Genomic DNA, 19,699 nt, shown 5'->3' with positions numbered 1-19,699 from the left:
ATGTCTCCCTTCTTTCCCCCCCACCCCCCTCTCATGCCCGTGTCTCCCTTCTTTCCCTCCCACCCCCTGCTCATGCCCCATGCCTCTCTTCTTTCCCCCACCCCCGCTCATGCCCGTGTCTTCCTTCTTTCACCCCACCCTCCCACTCATGCCCCGTGTCTCCCTTCTTTCCCCCCACCCCCGCTCATGCCCCGTGTCTCCTTCTTTCCCCCCCACTCCCGCTCATGCCCCATGTCTCCCTTCTTTCCCCCTCACCCCTGCTCATGCCCGTGTCTCCCTTCTTCCCCCCGCTCATGCCCCGTGTATTCCTTCTTCCGCCCCACACCCCGCTCATGCCCCGTGTCTCCCTTCTTTCCACCCCACCCCCCGCTCATGCCCCGTGTCTCCCTTCTCCAACCACTCCCATCCATGCCCAGTGTCTCCCCTGTTCACCCCACCCCCGCTCATGCCCCGTGTCTCCCTTCTTCCCCCTCACCCCCGCTCTTCCCCCATGTCTCCCTTCTTTCCCCCCACCCCCCGCTCATGCCTCGTGTCTCCCGTCTTCCCCCCCCCCACCCAGCGCACATGCCCCATGTCTCCCTTCTTCCCCCACCACCCGGTCATGCCCCATGTCTCCCTTATTTCCCCCATCCCACTCTTGCCCTGTGTCTCCCTTCTTACCCCCACCCCCTGCTCATGCTCTGTGTCTCCCTTCTTTCCCCCACCCCCTGCTCATGCCCCGTGTCTCCCTTCTTTCCCCCAGCCCCCACTCATGCCCCGTGTCTCCCTTCTTTCCCCCACCCCCCGCTCATGCCCCATGTCTCCCTTCTTCCCCCTCACCCCCCGCTCATGCCCCGTGTCTCCCTTCTTTCCCCCACTCCCTGCTCATGCCCCGTGTCTCCCTTCTTTCCCCCCACCCCTCGCTCAGCCCCGTGTCTCCTTTCTTTCCCCCCCGCCCCCCGCTCATGCCCCATGCCTCTCTTCTTTCCCCCCCACCCCCGCTAATGCCCCGTGTCTCCCTTCTTTCCAACACCCACCCTCCCGCTCATGCTATGTGTCTCCCTTCTTCCCCCCACCCCCGCTAATGCCCCGTGTCTCCCTTCTCACCCCATCCCCCCTATCCCCCGCTCATGCCCCGTATCTTCCTTCTTCCCCCCCACCCACCGCTCATGCCCCGTGTCTCCCTCCTGTACCCCCCACTTATGCCCCGTGTCTCACTCCTGTACCCCCCACCCCCTGCTCATGCCCCGTGTCTCCCTTCTTTCCCCCCCACCACCCGCTCATGCCCCATGTCTTCTTTCCCCCCACCCCCCGCTCATGCCCCATGCCTCTCTTCTTTCCCCTCACCCCCGCTCATGTCCTGTGTCTCCCTTCTTTCCCATCCACCCCCGCTCATGCCCCGTGTCTCCCTTCTTCCCCCCCACCCCCGCTCATGCCCCGTGTCTCCCCTTCTTTCCCCCAACCCCGCGCTCATGCCCCATGACTCCCTTCTTCCACCCACCCCGCTCATGCCCTGTGTCTCCCTTCTACCCCCCCACCCCCTGCTCATGCCCCGTGTCTCCCTTCTTTCCCCCCCGGCCCCTGCTCATGCCCCATGTCTCCCTTCTTTCCCCCACCCCCTGCTCATGCCCCGTGTCTCCCCTGTTCACCCCCACCCCCGCTCATGCCCCGTGTCTCCCTTCTTTCCCCCCCACCCTACTCATGCCCTGTGTCACCCTTCTTTCCACCCCCCACCCGCCCGCTCATGCCCTGTGTCTCCCTTCTTCCCCCCCGCTCATGCCCCGTGTCTTCCTTCTCCCCCCCACTCCCTGCTCATGCCCCGTGTCTCCCTTCTTTCCACCCCACCCCGCTCATGCCCCGTGTCTCCCTTCTTTCCCCCACCCACCGCTCATGCCCCGTGTCTGCCCTGTTCTCCCCGCCCGCCGCTCATGCCCTGTGTCTCCGTCCTGCACCCCCCCACCCACCGCTCATGCCCCGTGTCTCCCTCCTGTACCCCCCACTCATGCCCCGTGTCTCCCTTCTTTCCCCCCCACCCCCGCTCATGCCCCATGCCTCTCTTCTTTCCCTCACCCCCGCTCATGCCCTGTCTCCCATCTTTCCCCTCCACCCCCGCTCATGCCCCATGTCTCCCTTCTTTCCCCACCCACCCCCGCTCATGCCCTGTGTCTCCATTTTTTGCCCCCACCCCGCTCATGCCCAGAGTCTCCCTTCTTCCCCCTCACCTCTGCTCTTCCCCGTGTCCCCCTTCTTTCCCCCCCACCCCCCGCTCATGCCTTGTGTCTCCCTTCTTCCCCCCCACCCCGCGCTCATGCCCCATGTCTCCCTACTTCCCCCCACCCCCCGGTCATGCCCCGTGTCTCCCTTCTTTCCCCCAACCACTGCTCATGCCCCGTGTCTGCCCTGTTCCCCCCACCCGCCGCTCATGCCCCGTGTCTCCCTCCTATAACCCCCACCCCCCGCTCATGCTCCGTGTCTCCCTCCTGTACCCCCCAATCATGCTACGTGTCTCCTTCCTGTACCCCCCACCCCCACTCATGCCACGTGTCTCCTTTCTTTCCCCCCCGCCCCCCGCTCATGCCCCATGCCTCTCTTCTTTCCCCCCCACCCCCGCTCATGCCCCGTGTCTCCCTTCTTTCCAACACCCACCCGCCCGCTCATGCCCTGTGTCTCCCTTCTTCCCCCCACCCCCGCTAATGCCCCGTGTCTCCCTTCTCACCCCATCCCCCCCATCCCCCTCTCATGCCCCATGTCTTCCTTCTTCCCCCCCACCACTGCTCATGCCGGGTGTCTCCCTTCTTTCCCCCTACCCCCCCGCTCATTCCCCGTGTCTCCCCTGTTCACCCCCACCCCCGCTTATGCCCCGTGTCTCCCTTCTTTCCCCCCCACCCCCGCTCATGCCACGTGTCTCCCTTCTTTCCAGCCCCCACCCGCCCACTCATGCCCGGTGTCTCCCTTCTTCCCCCCCTTCCCCGCTAATGCCCTGCGTCTCCCTTCTCACCCCATCCCCCCACCCCTGCTCATGCCCCGCGTCTCCCTTCTTCCCCCCCACCCCCCGCTCATTCCCCGTGTCTCCCCTGTTCACCCCCACCCCCCGCTTATGCCCCGTGTCTCCCTTCTTTCCCCCCCACCCCCGCTCATGCCCCGTGTCTCCCTTCTTTCCACTCCCCACCCGCCCACTCATGCCCGGTGTCTCCCTTCTTCCCCCCCGCTCATGCCCCATGTCTTCCTTCTTCCCCCCCAACCCCCTGCTAATGCCCTGTGTCTCCCTTCTTTCCACCCCACTCATGCCCCGTGTCTCCCTTCTCCGACCACCCCCGCTCATGGTCTGTGTCTCCTTTTTTTGCCCCCACATCCGCTCATGCCCAGAGTCTCCCTTCTTCCCCCTCACCCCCGCTCTTCCCCCGTGTCTCCCTGCTTCCCCCCTCACCCCCCGCTCATGCCTCGTGTCTCCCTTCTTCCCCCCCACCCAGCGCTCATGCCCCATGTCTCCCTTCTTCCCACCAACCCCTGGTCATGCCCCGTGTCTCCCTTCTTTCCCCCCACCCACTGCTCATGCCCCGTGTCTGCCCTGTTCCCCCCACCCACCGCTCATGCCCCGTATCTCCCTCCTGCAACCCCACCCCCCGCTCATGCCCCGTGTCTCCCTCCTGTACCCCCACTCATGCCCCGTGTCTCCCTCCTGTACCCCCCACCCCCGCTCATGCCCCGTGTCTCCCTTCTTTCCCCCCACCCCCTGCTCATGCCCCATGCCTCTCTTCTTTCCCCCCCACCCCCGCTCATGCCCCGTGTCTCCCTTCTTTCCAACACCCACCAGCCCACTCATGCTCTGTGTCTCCCTTCTTCCCTCCACCCCCCGCTCATGCCCCGTGTCTCCCTTCTCAAGCCATCCCCCCATCCCCCGCTCATGCCCCGTGTCTTCCTTCTTCCCCCCACCCCTGCTCATGCCCTGTGTCTCCCTTCTTACCCCCCCACCCCCTGCTTATGCCCCGTGTCTCCCTTCTTCCCCCCCCACCCCCACTCATGCCCCGTGTCTCCCTTCTTTCCACCCCCCACCCGCCCACTCATGCCCGGTGTCTCCCTTCTCCCCCCCTTCCCCGTGTCTTCCTTCTTTCCCCCACCCACTGCTCATGCCCCGTGTCTGCCCTGTTCCCCCCACCCCCCGCTCATGCCCCGTGTCTCCCTCCTGTACCCCCCACTCATGCTCCGTGTCTCCCTCCTGTACCCCCCACTCCCGCTCATGCCCCGTGTCTCCCTTCTTTCCCCCCCACCCCTCGCTCAGCCCCGTGTCTCCTTTCTTTCCCCCCCGCCCCCCGCTCATGCCCCATGCCTCTCTTCTTTCCCCCCCACCCCCGCTAATGCCCCGTGTCTCCCTTCTTTCCAACACCCACCCTCCCGCTCATGCCCTGTGTCTCCCTTCTTCCCCCCACCCCCGCTAATGCCCCGTGTCTCCCTTCTCACCCCATCCCCCCTATCCCCCGCTCATGCCCCGTATCTTCCTTCTTCCCCCCCACCCCTGCTCATGTCCCGTGTCTCCCTTCTTCCCCCCACCCCCCACTCATTCCCCGTGTCTCCCCTGTTCACCCACACCCCCGCTTATGCCCCGTGTCTCCCTTCTTTCCCCCCCACCCCGCTCATGCCCCGTGTCTCCCTTCTTTCCACCCCCCACCCGCCCACTCATGCCCGGTGTCTCCCTTCTTCCCCCCCGCTCATGCCCCGTGTCTTCCTTCTTCCCCCCCAGCCCCCGCTCATGCCCCGTGTCTCCCTTCTTTCCACCCCACTCATGCCCCGTGTCTCCCTTCTCCGACCACCCCCGCTCTTCCCCCATGTCTCCCTTCTTTACCCCCCAACCCCCGGTCATGCCCCGTGTCTCCCTTCTTTCCCCCACCCCCCGCTCATGCCCCGTGTCTCCTTTCTTTCCCCCCACCCCCGCTTATGCCCATGCCTCTCTTCTTTCCCCCCCACCCCCGCTCATGCCCCGTGTCTCCCTTCTTTCCAACACCCATCCGCCCGCTCATGCCCTGTCTCCCTTCTTCCCCCCACCCCCCGCTCATGCCCCGTGTCTCCCTTCTCAAGCCATCCCCCCCATTCCCCGCTCATGCCCCGTGTCTTCCTTCTTCCCCCCCACCCCTGCTCATGCCAAGGTGTCTCCCTTCTTACCCCCACCCCACGCTCATGCCCCGTGTCTCCCTTCTTTCCCCCCCACCCCCCGCTCATGCCCCGTGTCTCCCTTCTTTCCACCGCACTCATGCCCCATGTCTCCCTTCTCCGACCACCCCTCGTCCATGCCCAGTGTCTCCCCTGTTCACCCCCACCCCGCTCATGCTAAGAGTCTCCCTTCTTCCCCCTCACCGCCGATCTTCCCCCGTGTCTCCCTTCTTTCCCTCCCACCACCCGCTCATGGCCCGTGTCTCCCTTCTTCCCCCCCCACCCCGCGCTCATGCCCCATGTCTCCCTTCTTCCCCCCACCCCCCGGTCATGCCCCGTGTCTCCCTTCCTTCCCCCCACCCCCCCACTCTTGCCCTGTGTCTCCCTTCTTCCCCCCACCCCCTGCTCATGCCCCGTATCTCCCTTCTTTCCCCCCCGCCCCCTGCTCATGCCTCGTGTCTCACTTCTTTCCCCCACCCCCCGCTCATGCCCCGTGTCTCCCTTCTTTCCCCCCAGCCCCCACTCATGCCCCGTGTCTCCCTTATTCCCCCCCACCACCCGCTCATGCCCTGTGTCTCCCTTCTTCCCCCTCACACCCCGCTCATGCCCCGTGTCTCCCTTCTTTCCCCCACTCCCCGCTCATGCCCCGTGTTTCCCTTCTTCCCCCACTCCCCGTTCATGCCCCGTGTCTCCCTTCTAACTCCCCATCCCTGCTCATGCCCCGTGTCTCTCTTCATCCCCCCACCCCTCGCTCATGCCCCGTGTCTCCCTTCTTTCCCTCCCACCCCCCGCTCATGCTCCGTGTCTCCCTTCTTTCCCCTCACCCACCGCTCATGCCTCGTGTTTGCCCTGTTCCCCCACCTGCTGCTCATGCCCTCTGTCTCCCTCCTGTACCCCTCACTCATGCCCCGTGTCTCCCTCCTGTACCCCCCACCCCTGCTCATGCCCCATGTCTCCCTTCTTTCCCCCCCACCCCCCTCTCATGCCCCGTGTCTCCCTTATTTCCCTCCCACCCCCTGCTCATGCCCCATGCCTCTCTTCTTTCCCCCACCCCCGCTCATGCCCCGTGTCTTCCTTCTTTCACCCCACCCTCCCACTCATGCCCCGTGTCTCCCTTCTTTCCCCCCACCCCCGCTCATGCCCCGTGTCTCCCTTCTTTCCCCCCCACTCCCGCTCATGCCCCATGTCTCCCTTCTTTCCCCCCCACCCCTGCTCATGCCCCGTGTCTCCCTTCTTCCCCCCCGCTCATGCCCCGTGTCTTCCTTCTTCCGCCCCACACCCCGCTCATGCCCCGTGTCTCCCTTCTTTCCACCCCACCCCCCGCTCATGCCCCGTGTCTCCCTTCTCCAACCACTCCCATCCATGCCCGGTGTCTCCCCTGTTCACCCCCACCCCCGCTCATGCCCCGTGTCTCCCTTCTTCCCCCTCACCCCCGCTCTTCCCCCATGTCTCCCTTCTTTCCCCCCACCCCCCGCTCATGCCTCGTGTCTCCCGTCTTCCCCCCCCACCCAGCGCTCATGCCCCATGTCTCCCTTCTTCCCCCCACCCCCCGGTCATGCCCCATGTCTCCCTTCCTTCCCCCATCCCACTCTTGCCCTGTGTCTCCCTTCTTACCCCCACCCCCTGCTCATGCTCTGTGTCTCCCTTCTTTCCCCCACCCCCTGCTCATGCCCCGTGTCTCCCTTCTTTCCCCCCAGCCCCCACTCATGCCCCGTGTCTCCCTTCTTTCCCCCCACCCCCCGCTCATGCCCCATGTCTCCCTTCTTCCCCCTCGCCCCCCGCTCATGCCCCGTGTCTCCCTTCTTTCCCCCACTCCCTGCTCATGCCCCGTGTTTCCCTTCTTCCCCCCACTCCCCACTCATGCCCCGTGTCTCACTTCTTATCCCCCACCCCTGCTCATGCCCCGTGTCTCCCTTCTTCCCCCCACCCCCGCTCATGCCCTGTGTCTCCCTTCTTTCCCCCCACCCCACGCTCATGCCCCGTGTCTCCCTTCTTTCCCCCACCCACCGCTCATGCCCCGTGTCTGCCCTTTTCTCCCCACCCGCTGCTCATGCCCTGTGTCTCCCTCCTGCACCCCCCACCCACCGCTCATGCCCCGTGTCTCCCTCCTGTACCCCCCACTTATGCCCCGTGTCTCACTCCTGTACCCCCCACCCCCTGCTCATGCCACGTGTCTCCCTTCTTTCCCCCCACCACCCGCTCATGCCCCGTGTCTCCCTTCTTCCCCCCCACCCCCCGCTCATGCCCCATGCCTCTCTTCTTTCCCCTCACCCCCTCATGTCCTGTGTCTCCCTTCTTTCCCATCCACCCCCGCTCATGCCCCGTGTCTCCCTTCTTCCCCCCCACCCCCGCTCATGCCCCGTGTCTCCCTTCTTTCCCCCAACCCCGTGCTCATGCCCCATGACTCCCTTCTTCCACCCACCCCCGCTCATGCCCTGTGTCTCCCTTCTACCCCCCCACCCCCTGCTCATGCCCCGTGTCTCCCTTCTTTCCACCCCACCCCGCTCATGCCCCGTGTCTCCCTTCTTTCCCCCCACCCACCGCTCATGCCCCGTGTCTGCCCTGTTCTCCCCACCCGCCGCGCTCATGCCCTGTGTCTCCGTCCTGCACCCCCCACCCACCGCTCATGCCCCGTGTCTCCCTCCTGTACCCCCCACTCATGCCCCGTGTCTCCCTTCTTTCCCCCCACCCCCCGCTCATGCCCCATGCCTCTCTTCTTTCCCCTCACCCCCGCTCATGCCCTGTCTCCCATCTTTCCCCTCCACCCCCGCTCATGCCCCATGTCTCCCTTCTTTCCCCACCCACCCCCGCTCATGCCCTGTGTCTCCGTTTTTTGCCCCCACCCCCGCTCATGCCCAGAGTCTACCTTCTTCCCCCTCTCCCCCGCTCTTCCCCCGTGTCTCCCTTCTTCCCCCCCACCCCGCGCTCATGCTCCATGACTCCCTTCTTCCCCCCACCCCCCGCTCTTGCCCTGTGTCTCCCTTCTACCCCCCCTGCTCATGCCCCGTGTCTCCCTTCTTTCCCCCCGGCCCCTGCTCATTCCCCATGTCTCCCTTCTTTCCCCCACCCCCCGCTCATGCCCCGTGTCTCCCCTGTTCACCCCCACCCCCGTTCATGCCCTGTGTCTCCCTTCTTTCCCCCCCACCCTACTCATGCCCCGTGTCTCCCTTCTTTCCACCCCCCACCCGCCCGCTCATGCCCTGTGTCTCCCTTCTTCCCCCCACTCATGCCCCGTGTCTTCCTCCTCCCCCCCGCCCCCTGCTCATGCCCCGTGTCTCCCTTCTTTCCACCCCACCCCGCTCATGCCCCGTGTCTCCCTTCTCCGCCCACCCCCCGCCCATGCCCCGTGTCTCCCTTGTTCCCCCCACCACCCGCTCATGCCCTGTGTCTATCTTCTTTCCCCCCCACCCCCCGCTCATGCCCCGTGTCTCCCTTCTTTCCCCCCACCCACCGCTCATGCCCCGTGTCTGCCCTGTTCTCCCCACCCGCCACTCATGCCCTTTGTTTCCCTCATGCACCCCCCACCCACCGCTCATGCCCCGTGTCTCCCTCCTGTACCCCCCACTCATGCCCCGTGTCTCCCTCCTGTACCCCCCACCCCCTGCTCATGCCCCGTGTCTCCCTTCTTTCCCCCCACCACCCGCTCATGCCCCGTGTCTCCCTTCTTTCCCCCCCACCCCCTGCTCATGCCCCATGCCTCCCTTCTTTCCCCTCCTCCCCCGCTCATGCCCCATGTCTCCCTTCTTCCCCCCCACCCCTGCTCATCTCATGCCCCGTGTCTCCCTTTTTTCCCCCAACCCCGCTCATGCCCCATGTCTCCCTTCTTTCCCCCCACCCCCGCTCATGCCCCGTGTCTTCTTTCTTACCCCCTGACCACCCGCTCATGCCCCGTGTCTCCCTTCTTCCCCCCCACCCCTGCTCATGCCCCGTGTCTCCCTTTTTTCCCCCAACCCCGCTCATGCCCCATGTCTCCCTTCTTTCCCCCCACCCCCGCTCATGCCCCGTGTCTTCTTTCTTACCCCCTGACCCCCCGCTCATGCCCCGTGTCTCCCTTCTTTCCCCCCGCTCATGCCCAGTGTCTTCCTACTTCCCCCCACTCCCCGCTCATGCCCTGTGTCTCCCTTTTTCCACACCACCCCCGCTCATGCCCCATGTCTCCCTTCTCCGCCCATCCCCCGCCCACGCCCCGTGTCTCCCCTGTTCACCCGCACCCCCTGCTCATGCCCCATGTCTCCCTTCTTTCCCCACCCACCCCCGCTCATGCCCTGTATCTCCGTTTTTTGCCCCCACCCCCGCCCATGCCCAGAGCCTCCTTTCTTCCCCCTCTCCCCCGCTCTTCCCCCGTGTCTCCCTTCTTCCCCTCCACCCTGCGCTCATGCCCCATGACTCCCTTCTTCCCCCCACCCCCCGCTCTTGCCCTGTGTCTCCCTTCTTTCCACCCCCCACCCGCCCGCTCATGCCCTGTGTCTCCCTTCTTCCCCCCGCTCATGCCCCGTGTCTTCCTCCTCCCCCCCGCCCCCTGCTCATGCCCATTGTCTCCCTTCTTTCCACCCCACCCCGCTCATGCCCCGTGTCTCCCTTCTCCGCCCACCCCCCGCCCATGCCCCGTGTCTCCCTTGTTCCCCCACCCCCGCTCATGCCCCGTGTCTATCTTCTTTCCCCCCACCCCCCGCTCATGCCCCGTGTCTCCCTTCTTTCCCCCCACCCACCGCTCATGCCCCGTGTCTGCCCTGTTCTCCCCACCCGCCGCTCATGCCCTTTGTCTCCCTCATGCACCCCCCACCCACCGCTCATGCCCCGTGTCTCCCTCCTGTACCCCCCACTCATGCCGCGTGTCTCCCTCCTGTACCCCCCACCCCCTGCTCATGCCCCGTGTCTCCCTTCTTTCCCCCCACCACCCGCTCATGCCCCGTGTCTCCCTTCTTTCCCCCCACCCCCCGCTCATGCCCCATGCCTCCCTTCTTTCCCCTCCTCCCCCGCTCATGCCCCGTGTCTCCCTTCTTCCCCCCCACCCCTGCTCATGCCCCGTGTCTCCCTTTTTTCCCCCAACCCCCGCTCATGCCCCATGTCTCCCTTCTCTCCCCCCACCCCCGCTCATGCCCCGTGTCTTCCTTCTTACCCCCTGACCCCCCGCTCATGCCCCATGTCTCCCTTCCTTCCCCCATCCCACTCTTGCCCCGTGTCTCCCTTCTTACCCCCACCCCCTGCTCATGCTCTGTGTCTCCCTTCTTTCCCCCACCCCCTGCTCATGCCCCGTGTCTCCCTTCTTTCCCCCCAGCCCCCACTCATGCCCCGTGTCTCCCTTCTTTCCCCCCACCCCCCGCTCATGCCCCATGTCTCCCTTCTTCCCCCTCGCCCCCCGCTCATGCCCCGTGTCTCCCTTCTTTCCCCCACTCCCTGCTCATGCCCCGTGTTTCCCTTCTTCCCCCCACTCCCCACTCATGCCCCGTGTCTCCCTTCTTATCCCCCACCCCTGCTCATGCCCCGTGTCTCCCTTCTTCCCCCCACCCCCGCTCATGCCCCGTGTCTCCCTTCTTTCCCCCCACCCCACGCTCATGCCCCGTGTCTCCCTTCTTTCCCCCACCCACCGCTCATGCCCCGTGTCTGCCCTTTTCTCCCCACCCGCTGCTCATGCCCTGTGTCTCCCTCCTGCACCCCCCACCCACCGCTCATGCCCCGTGTCTCCCTCATGTACCCCCCACTTATGCCCCGTGTCTCACTCCTGTACCCCCCACCCCCTGCTCATGCCCCGTGTCTCCCTTCTTTCCCCCCACCACCCGCTCATGCCCCGTGTCTCCCTTCTTCCCCCCCCACCCCCGCTCATGCCCCATGCCTCTCTTCTTTCCCCTCACCCCCGCTCATGTCCTCTGTCTCCCTTCTTTCCCATCCACCCCCGCTCATGCCCCGTGTCTCCCTTCTTCCCCCCCACCCCCGCTCATGCCCCGTGTCTCCCTTCTTTCCCCCAACCCCGTGCTCATGCCCCATGACTCCCTTCTTCCACCCACCCCCGCTCATGCCCTGTGTCTCCCTTCTACCCCCCCACACCCTGCTCATGCCCCGTGTCTCCCTTCTTTCCCCCCCGGCCCCTGCTCATGCCCCATGTCTCCCTTCTTTCCCCCACCCCCTGCTCATGCCCCGTGTCTCCCCTGTTCACCCCCACCCCTGCTCATGCCCCGTGTCTCCCTTCTTTCCCCCCCACCCTACTCATGCCCTGTGTCACCCTTCTTTACACCCCCCACCCGCCCGCTCATGCCCTGTGTCTCCCTTCTTCCCCCCGCTCATGCCCCGTGTCTTCCTTCTCCCCCCCACCCCCTGCTCATGCCCCGTGTCTCCCTTCTTTCCACCCCACCCCGCTCATGCCCCGTGTCTCCCTTCTTTCCCCCCACCCACCGCTCATGCCCCGTGTCTGCCCTGTTCTCCCCACCCGCCGCGCTCATGCCCTGTGTCTCCGTCCTGCACCCCCCACCCACCGCTCATGCCCCGTGTCTCCCTCCTGTACCCCCCACTCATGCCCCGTGTCTCCCTTCTTTCCCCCCACCCCCCGCTCATGCCCCATGCCTCTCTTCTTTCCCCTCACCCCCGCTCATGCCCTGTCTCCCATCTTTCCCCTCCACCCCCGCTCATGCCCCATGTCTCCCTTCTTTCCCCACCCACCCCCGCTCATGCCCTGTGTCTCCGTTTTTTGCCCCCACCCCCGCTCATGCCCAGAGTCTACCTTCTTCCCCCTCTCCCCCGCTCTTCCCCCGTGTCTCCCTTCTTCCCCCCCACCCCGCGCTCATGCCCCATGACTCCCTTCTTCCCCCCACCCCCCGCTCTTGCCCTGTGTCTCCCTTCTACCCCCCCCTGCTCATGCCCCGTGTCTCCCTTCTTTCCCCCCGGCCCCAGCTCATTCCCCATGTCTCCCTTCTTTCCCCCACCCCCCGCTCATGCCCCGTGTCTCCCCTGTTCACCCCCACCCCCGTTCATGCCCTGTGTCTCCCTTCTTTCCCCCCCCACCCTACTCATGCCCCGTGTCTCCCTTCTTTCCACCCCCCACCCGCCCGCTCATGCCCTGTGTCTCCCTTCTTCCCCCCACTCATGCCCCGTGTCTTCCTCCTCCCCCCGCCCCCTGCTCATGCCCCGTGTCTCCCTTCTTTCCACCCCACCCCGCTCATGCCCCGTGTCTCCCTTCTCCGCCCACCCCCCGCCCATGCCCCGTGTCTCCCTTGTTCCCCCCACCACCCGCTCATGCCCTGTGTCTATCTTCTTTCCCCCCCACCCCCCGCTCATGCCCCGTGTCTCCCTTCTTTCCCCCCACCCACCGCTCATGCCCCGTGTCTGCCCTGTTCTCCCCACCCGCCGCTCATGCCCTTTGTTTCCCTCATGCACCCCCCCACCCACCGCTCATGCCCCGTGTCTCCCTCCTGTACCCCCCACTCATGCCCCGTGTCTCCCTCCTGTACCCCCCACCCCCTGCTCATGCCCCGTGTCTCCCTTCTTTCCCCCCACCACCCGCTCATGCCCCGTGTCTCCCTTCTTTCCCCCCCACCCCCTGCTCATGCCCCATGCCTCCCTTCTTTCCCCTCCTCCCCCGCTCATGCCCCATGTCTCCCTTCTTCCCCCCCACCCCTGCTCATGCCCCGTGTCTCCCTTTTTTCCCCCAACCCCGCTCATGCCCCATGTCTCCCTTCTTTCCCCCCACCCCCGCTCATGCCCCGTGTCTTCTTTCTTACCCCCTGAACCCCCGCTCATGCCCCGTGTCTCCCTTCTTTTCCCCCCGCTCATGCCCAGTGTCTTCCTACTTCCCCCCACTCCCCGCTCATGCCCTGTGTCTCCCTTTTTCCACACCACCCCCGCTCATGCCCCATGTCTCCCTTCTCCGCCCATCCCCCGCCCACGCCCCGTGTCTCCCCTGTTCACCCGCACCCCCTGCTCATGCCCCATGTCTCCCTTCTTTCCCCACCCACCCCCGCTCATGCCCTGTATCTCCGTTTTTTGCCCCCACCCCCGCCCATGCCCAGAGTCTCCTTTCTTCCACCTCTCCCCCGCTCTTCCCCCGTGTCTCCCTTCTTCCCCCCCACCCTGCGCTCATGCCCCATGACTCCCTTCTTCCCCCCACCCCCCGCTCTTGCCCTGTGTCTCCCTTCTTTCCACACCACCCCCCGCTCATGCCCCATGTCTCCCTTCTCCGCCCATCCCCCGCCCACGCCCCGTGTCTCCCCTGTTCACCCCCACCCCCTGCTCATGCCCCATGTCTCCCTTATTTCCCCACCCACCCCAGCTCATGCCCTGTGTCTCCGTTTTTTGCCCCCACCCCCGCTCATGCCCAGAGTCTCCCTTCTTCCCCCTCTTCCCCGCTCTTCCCCCGTGTCTCCCTTCTCCCCCCACCCTGCGCTCATGCCCCATGACTCCCTTCTTCCCCCCACCCCCCGCTCTTGCCCTGTGTCTCCCTTCTACCCCCCCACCCCCGGCTCATGCCCCGTGTGTCCCTCCTGTACCCCCCACCCCCCGCTCATGCCTCGTGTCTCCTTCCTGTACACCCCACTCATGCCCCGTGTCTCCCTCCTGTACCCCCCAACCCCTGCTCATGCCCCGTGTCTCCCTTCTTTCCCCCCCACCCCCACTCATGACCCGTGTCTCCCTTCTTTCCCCCCCGGCCCCTGCTCATGCCCCATGTCTCCCTTCTTTCCCCCACCCCCCGCTCATGCCCCGTGTCTCCCTGTTCACCCCCCCCGCTCATGCCCCGTGTCTCCCTTCTTTCCCCCCCTGCCCCTGCTCATGCCCCATGTCTCCCTTCTTTCCCCCACCCCCCGCTCATGCCCCGTGTCTCCCCTGTTCACCCCCACCCGCCCGCTCATGCCCTGTGTCTCCCTTCTTCCCCCCCGCTCATGCCCCGTGTCTTCCTTCTCCCCCCCACCCCCTGCTCATGCCCCGTGTCTCCCTTCTTTCCACCCCACCCCGCTCATGCCCTGTGTCTCCTTTTTTTGCCCCCACCCCTGCCCATGCCCAGAGTCTCCCTTCGTCCCCCTCACCACCGCTCTTCCAGGTGTCTCCCTTCTTTCCCCCCCACCCCCCGCTCATGCCCCGTGTCTCCCTTCTTCCCCCCACCCCGCGCTCATGCCCCATGTCTCCCTTCTTCCCCACACCCCCTGGTCATGCCCCGTGTCTCCCTCCTGTACCCCCCACCCCCGCTCATGCCTCGTGTCTCCTTCCTGTACACCCCACTCATGCCCCGTGTCTCCCTCCTGTACCCCCGAACCCCTGCTCATGCCCCGTGTCTCCCTTCTTTCCCCCCCACCCCCACTCATGACCCGTGTCTCCCTTCTTTCCCCCCCATCCCCCGCTCTTGCCCCATGCCTCTCTTCTTTACCCCACCCCCCGCTCATGCCCCATGTCTCCCTTCTTTCCCCCCCCACCCCCGCTCATGCCCCGTGTCTCCCTTCTTCCCCCCCACCCCCGCTCATGCCCCGTGTCTCCCTTCTTTCCCCCCACCCCCGCTCATGCCCCGTGTCTCCCTTCTTTCCCCCCCACCCTCCGCTCATGCCCCATGCCTCTTTTCTTTCCCCCCACCCCCCGCTCATGTCCCGTGTCTCCCTTTTTACACCTCACTCCCCGCTCATGCCCCGTGTCTCCCTTCTCCGCCCTCCCCCCGCCCATGCCCCATGTCTCCGCTGTTCACCCTCACCCCCGCTCATGCTGCGTGTCTCCCTTCTTTCCCCACCCTCCCCCGCTCATGCCCTGTGTCTCCTTTTTTTGCCCCCACCCCCGCGCATGCCCAGAGTCTCCCTTCTTCCCCGTCACCCCCACTCTTCCCCCGTGTCTCCCTTCTTTCCTCCCCACCCCCCGCTCATGCCCCGTGTCTCCCTTCTCCCCCCCCACCCCGCGCTCATGCCCCATGTCTCCCTTCTTCCCCCCACCCCCCGGTCATGCCCCGTGTCTCCCTTCCTTCCCCCCACCCCCCACTCTTGCCCTGTGTCTCCCTTCTTCCCCCCACCCCCTGCTCATGCCCCGTATCTCCCTTCTTTCCCCCCTGCCCCCTGCTCATGCCCCGTGTCTCCCCTGTTCACCCCCACCCCCCGCTCATGCCCCGTGTCTCCCTTCTTTCCCCCCCACCCCTGCTCATGCCCCATGTCTCCCTTCTTTCCACCCCCCACCTGCCCGCTCATGCCCCGTGTCTCCCTTCTTCCCCCCCGCTCATGCCCCATGGCTTCCTTCTTCCCCTCCACCCCCTGCTCATGCCCTGTGTCTCCCTTCTTTCCACCCCACTCCCCGTTCATGCCCCATGTCTCCCTTCTCCGCCCACCCCCCGCCCATGCCCCGTGTCTCCCCTGTTCACCCACACCCCCCGCTCATGCCCCGTGTCTCCCTTCTTTCCCCACCCACCCCCGCTCATGCCCTGTGTCTCCTTTTTTTGCCCCCAACCCCGCTCATGCCCAGAGTCTCCTTTCTTCCCCCTCACCCCCACTCTTCCCCCGTGTCTCCCTTGTTTCTCCCCCACCCCCTGGTGTCTCCCTATTGTACGCCCCACTCATGCCCCGTGTCTCCCTCCTTTCCCCCTCACCCCCTGCTCATGCCCTGTGTCTCCCTTCTTTCCCCCCAACCCCCGCTCATGCCCTGTGTCTCCCTTCTTCCCCCCCACCCCCCGCTCATGCCCCATGCCTCTCTTCTTTCCCCCACCCCCACTCATGCCCCATGTCTCCCTTCTTTCCCCCCAATCCCGCTCATGCTCCGTGTCCTCTTCTTTCCCCCCCACCCCCGCTCATGTCCCATGTCTCCCTTCTTTCCCCCACCCTCCGCTCATGCCCTGTGTCTCCCTTCTTCCCCCCCCACCCTCCGCTCATGCCCCATGCCTCTCTTTTTTCCCCCCACCCCCCGCTCATGTCCCGTGTCTTCCTTCTTCCCCTCCACCCCCCGCTCATGCCCCGTGTCTCCCTTTTTACACCCCACCCCGCTCATGCCCCGTGTCTCCCTTCTCCGCCAGCCCCCTGCCCATGCCCCGTGTCTCCCCTGTTCACCCCCACCCCCGTTCATGCCCCATGTCTCCCTTCTTTCCCCACCCACCCCCGCTCATGCCCTGTGTCTACTTTTTTTGCCCCATCCCCGCTCATGCCCAGAGTCTCCCTTTTTCCCCCTCCCCCGCTCTTCCCCGTGTCTCCCTTCTTTCCCCCAACCCCCCGCACATGCCCCATGTCTCCCTTCTTCCCCCCCACCCCGTGCTCATGCCCCATGTCTCCCTTCTTCCCCCCACCCCCCCGGTCATGCCACGTGTCTCCCTTCCTTTCCGCCCACCCCCAGCTCTTGCCCTGTGTCTCCCTTCTTCCCCATTACCCCCTGCTCATGCCCCGTGTCGCCCTTCTTTCCCCCCAGCCCCCTGCTCATGCCCCGTGTCTCCCTTCTTTCCCCCACCCCCCGCTCATGCCCCCTGTCTCCCTTCTTTACCCCCCACCCCCCACTCATGCCCTGTGTCTCCATTCTTTCCCCCATCCCCCGCTCATGCCCTGTGTCTCCTTTCTTCCCCCTCACCCCCCACTCATGCTCCATGTCTCCCTTCTTTCCCCCCACCCCCCACTCATGCCCCCTGTTTCCCTTCTTGCCCCCACTCCCCGCTCATGCCCCGTGTTTCCCTTCTTACCCCTCCACCACTGCTCATGCCCCGTGTCTCCCTTCTTCCCCCCACCCCCCGCTCATGCCCCGTGTCTCCCTTCTTTCCCCCACCCCGCTCAATCCCCGTGTCTCCCTTCTTCCCCCCACCCACCTCTCATGCCCCATGTCTGCCCTGTTCCCCCCGCCCGCCGCTCATGCCCTGTGTCTCCCTCCTGTACCCCCCACTCATGCCCCGTGTCTCCCTCCTGTACCCCCACCCCCGCTCATGCCCCGTGTCTCCCTTCTTTCCCCCCACCCCCGCTCATGCCCCGTGTCTCCCTTCTTTCCCCCACCACCTGCTCATGCCCCATGCCTCTCTTCTTTCCCTCCCACCCCCGCTCATGCCCCGTGTCTCCCTTCTTTCCACCCCCCACCAGACCGCTCATGCCCCGTGTCTCCCTTCTTCCCCCACCCCCGCTCATGCCCCGTGTCTCCCTTCTCCCCCCATCCCCCGCTCATGCCCCGTGTCTTCCTTCTTCCCCCCCACCCCTGCTCATGGCCCGTCTCCCTTCTCCCTTCTTTCCCCCCAACCCTGCTCATGCCTCGTGTCTCCCTTGTTTCCACCCCCCACCCGCCCGCTCATGCCCCATGTCTCCCTTCTTCCCCCCCGCTCATGCCACCGGGTGTTCCTTCTCCCCCCCACTCCCCGCTCATGCCCCGTGTCTCCCTTCTCCGCCCACCCCCCGCCGATGCCCCGTGTCTCCCCTGTTCACCCCCATCCCCCGCTCATGTCCCGTGTCTCCCTTCTTTCCCCACCCTCCCCCGCTCATGCCCTGTGTCTCCTTTTTTTGCCCCCGCCCCTGCTCATCCCCAGAGTCTCCCTTCTTCCCCCTCACCCCCTCACCCCCACTCTTCCCCCGTGTCTCCCTTCTTTCACCCCCACCCCCCGCTCATGCCCCGTGTCTCCCTTCTCCCCCTCACCCCGCGCTCATGCCCCATGTCTCCCATCTTCCCCCCCACCCCCGGTCATGCCCCGTGTCTCACTTCCTTCCCCCCACCCCCCACTCTTGCCCTGTGTCTACCTTCTTCCCCCCACCCCCTGCTCATGCACCGTATCTCTCTTCTTTGCCCCCGCCCCCTGCTCATGCCCCGTGTCTCCCTTCTTTCCCCCACTCCCCGCTCATGCCCCATGCCTCTCTTCTCCCCCCCCACCCCCGCTCATGGCCCGTGTCTCCCTTCTTTCGAACACCCACCCGCCCGCTCATGCCATGTGTCTCCCTTCTTTCCCCCACCCCCCGCTCATGCCCCGTGTCTCCCTTCTCACCCCATCCCCCCATCCCCCGCTCATGCCCCGTGTTTTCCTTCTTCTCCCCCACCCCTGCTCATGCCCCGTGTCTCCCTTCTTCCTCCCCACCCCCCGCTCATGCCACATGTCTCCCCTCTTCACCCCCACCCCCCGCTCATGCCCCGTGTCTCCCTTCTTTACCCCCACCCCCCGCTCATGCCCCGTGTCTCCCTTCTTTCCCCCACCCCCCACTCATGCCCTGTGTCTCCCTTCTTCCCCCCACACCCCCGCTCATGCCCCGTGTCTCCCTTCTTTCCCCACCACCCCCACTCATGCCCCGTGTCTCCCTTCTTTCCCCCCACCCCCCGTTCATGCCCCGTGTCTCCCTTCTTCCTCCCCACCCCCAGTCATGCCCCGTGTCTCCCTTCCTTCCCCCCACCCCCCGCTCATGCCCCGTGGCTTCATTCTTTCCCCCCACCCCCCGCTCATGCCCCGTGTCTCCCTTCTTCCCCCCACCCCCGCTCATGTCCCGTGCCTCCCTTCTCCCCCCATCCCCCGCTCATGCCCCGTGTCTCTCTTCTTCCCCCTCATCCCCCGCTCATGTCCGGGTCTCCCTTCTTTCCCCCCACCCCCCACTCATGCCCCGTGTTTCCCTTCTTCCCCCCACTCCCCGCTCATGCCCCGTGTCTCCCTTCTTACCCCCCCACCCCTGCTCATGCCCCGTGTCTACCTTCTTCCCCCCACCCCCCGCTCATGCCCCGTGTCTCCCTTCTTTCTCCCCCACCCCTGCTCATGCCCTGTGTCTCCCTTCTTTCCCCCCACCCACCGCTCATGCCCGTGTCTGCCCTGTTACCCCCACCCGCCGCTCATGCCCCGTGTCTCCCTCCTGTACCCCCATCCCCCGCTCATGCCCCGTGTCTCCCTCCTGTACCCCCCACCCCCTGCTCATGCCCTGTGTCTCCCTTCTTTCCCCCACCCCCCGCTCATGCCCCGTGTCTCTCTTCTTTCCCCCATCGCCCGCTCATGCCCCGTGTCTCCCTTCTTTCCACATCCCGCGCTCATGCCCCGTGTATCCCTTCTTACCCCCACCCCCCAGTCATGCCCCGTGTCTCCCTTCTTTCCCCCTCACCCCCCGCTCTTGACCCATGACTCCCTTCTTTCCCCCCCACCCCCCGCTCATGCCCCGTTTCTCCCTTCTTTTCCCCCGCCCCCGCTCATGCCATGTGACTCCCTTCTTCCATCCCCACCCCCCGCTCATGCCTCGTGTCTCCCTTCTTTCCCCCCCACCCCCCACTCATGCCCCGTGTCTCCCTTCTTTCCCCCCCACCCACCACTCATGCCCTGTGTCTTCCTTCTTCCCCCTCAACCCCCGCTCATGCCCCGTGTCTCCCTTCTTTCCCCCCACCCCCGCTCATGCCCCGTGTCTCCCTCCTGTACCCCCTACTCATGCACTCATGCCCCGTGTCTCCCTCCTGTACCCCCACCCGCCGCTCATGCCCCGTGTCTCCCTTCTTAAACCCCCACCCCCCGCTCATGCCCCGTGTCTCCCTTCTTTACCACCCACCCCCCACTCATGCCCCATGTCTCTCTTCTTTCCCCCACCCCTCGCTCATGCCCCGTGTCTCTCTTCTTTCCCCCCACCCCCTTTCATGCCCCGTGTCTCCCTTCTTTCCCCCCCACCCCCGCTCATGCCCCGTGTCTCCCTCCTGTACCCCCCATCCCCCGCTC

This window comes from Ambystoma mexicanum, chromosome 3p (assembly GCF_040938575.1).
Source record: "Ambystoma mexicanum isolate Mex_15411 chromosome 3p, UKY_AmexF1_1, whole genome shotgun sequence".
Lineage (NCBI taxonomy): Eukaryota > Metazoa > Chordata > Amphibia > Caudata > Ambystomatidae > Ambystoma > Ambystoma mexicanum.
This window is presented reverse-complemented; position numbering follows the sequence as displayed.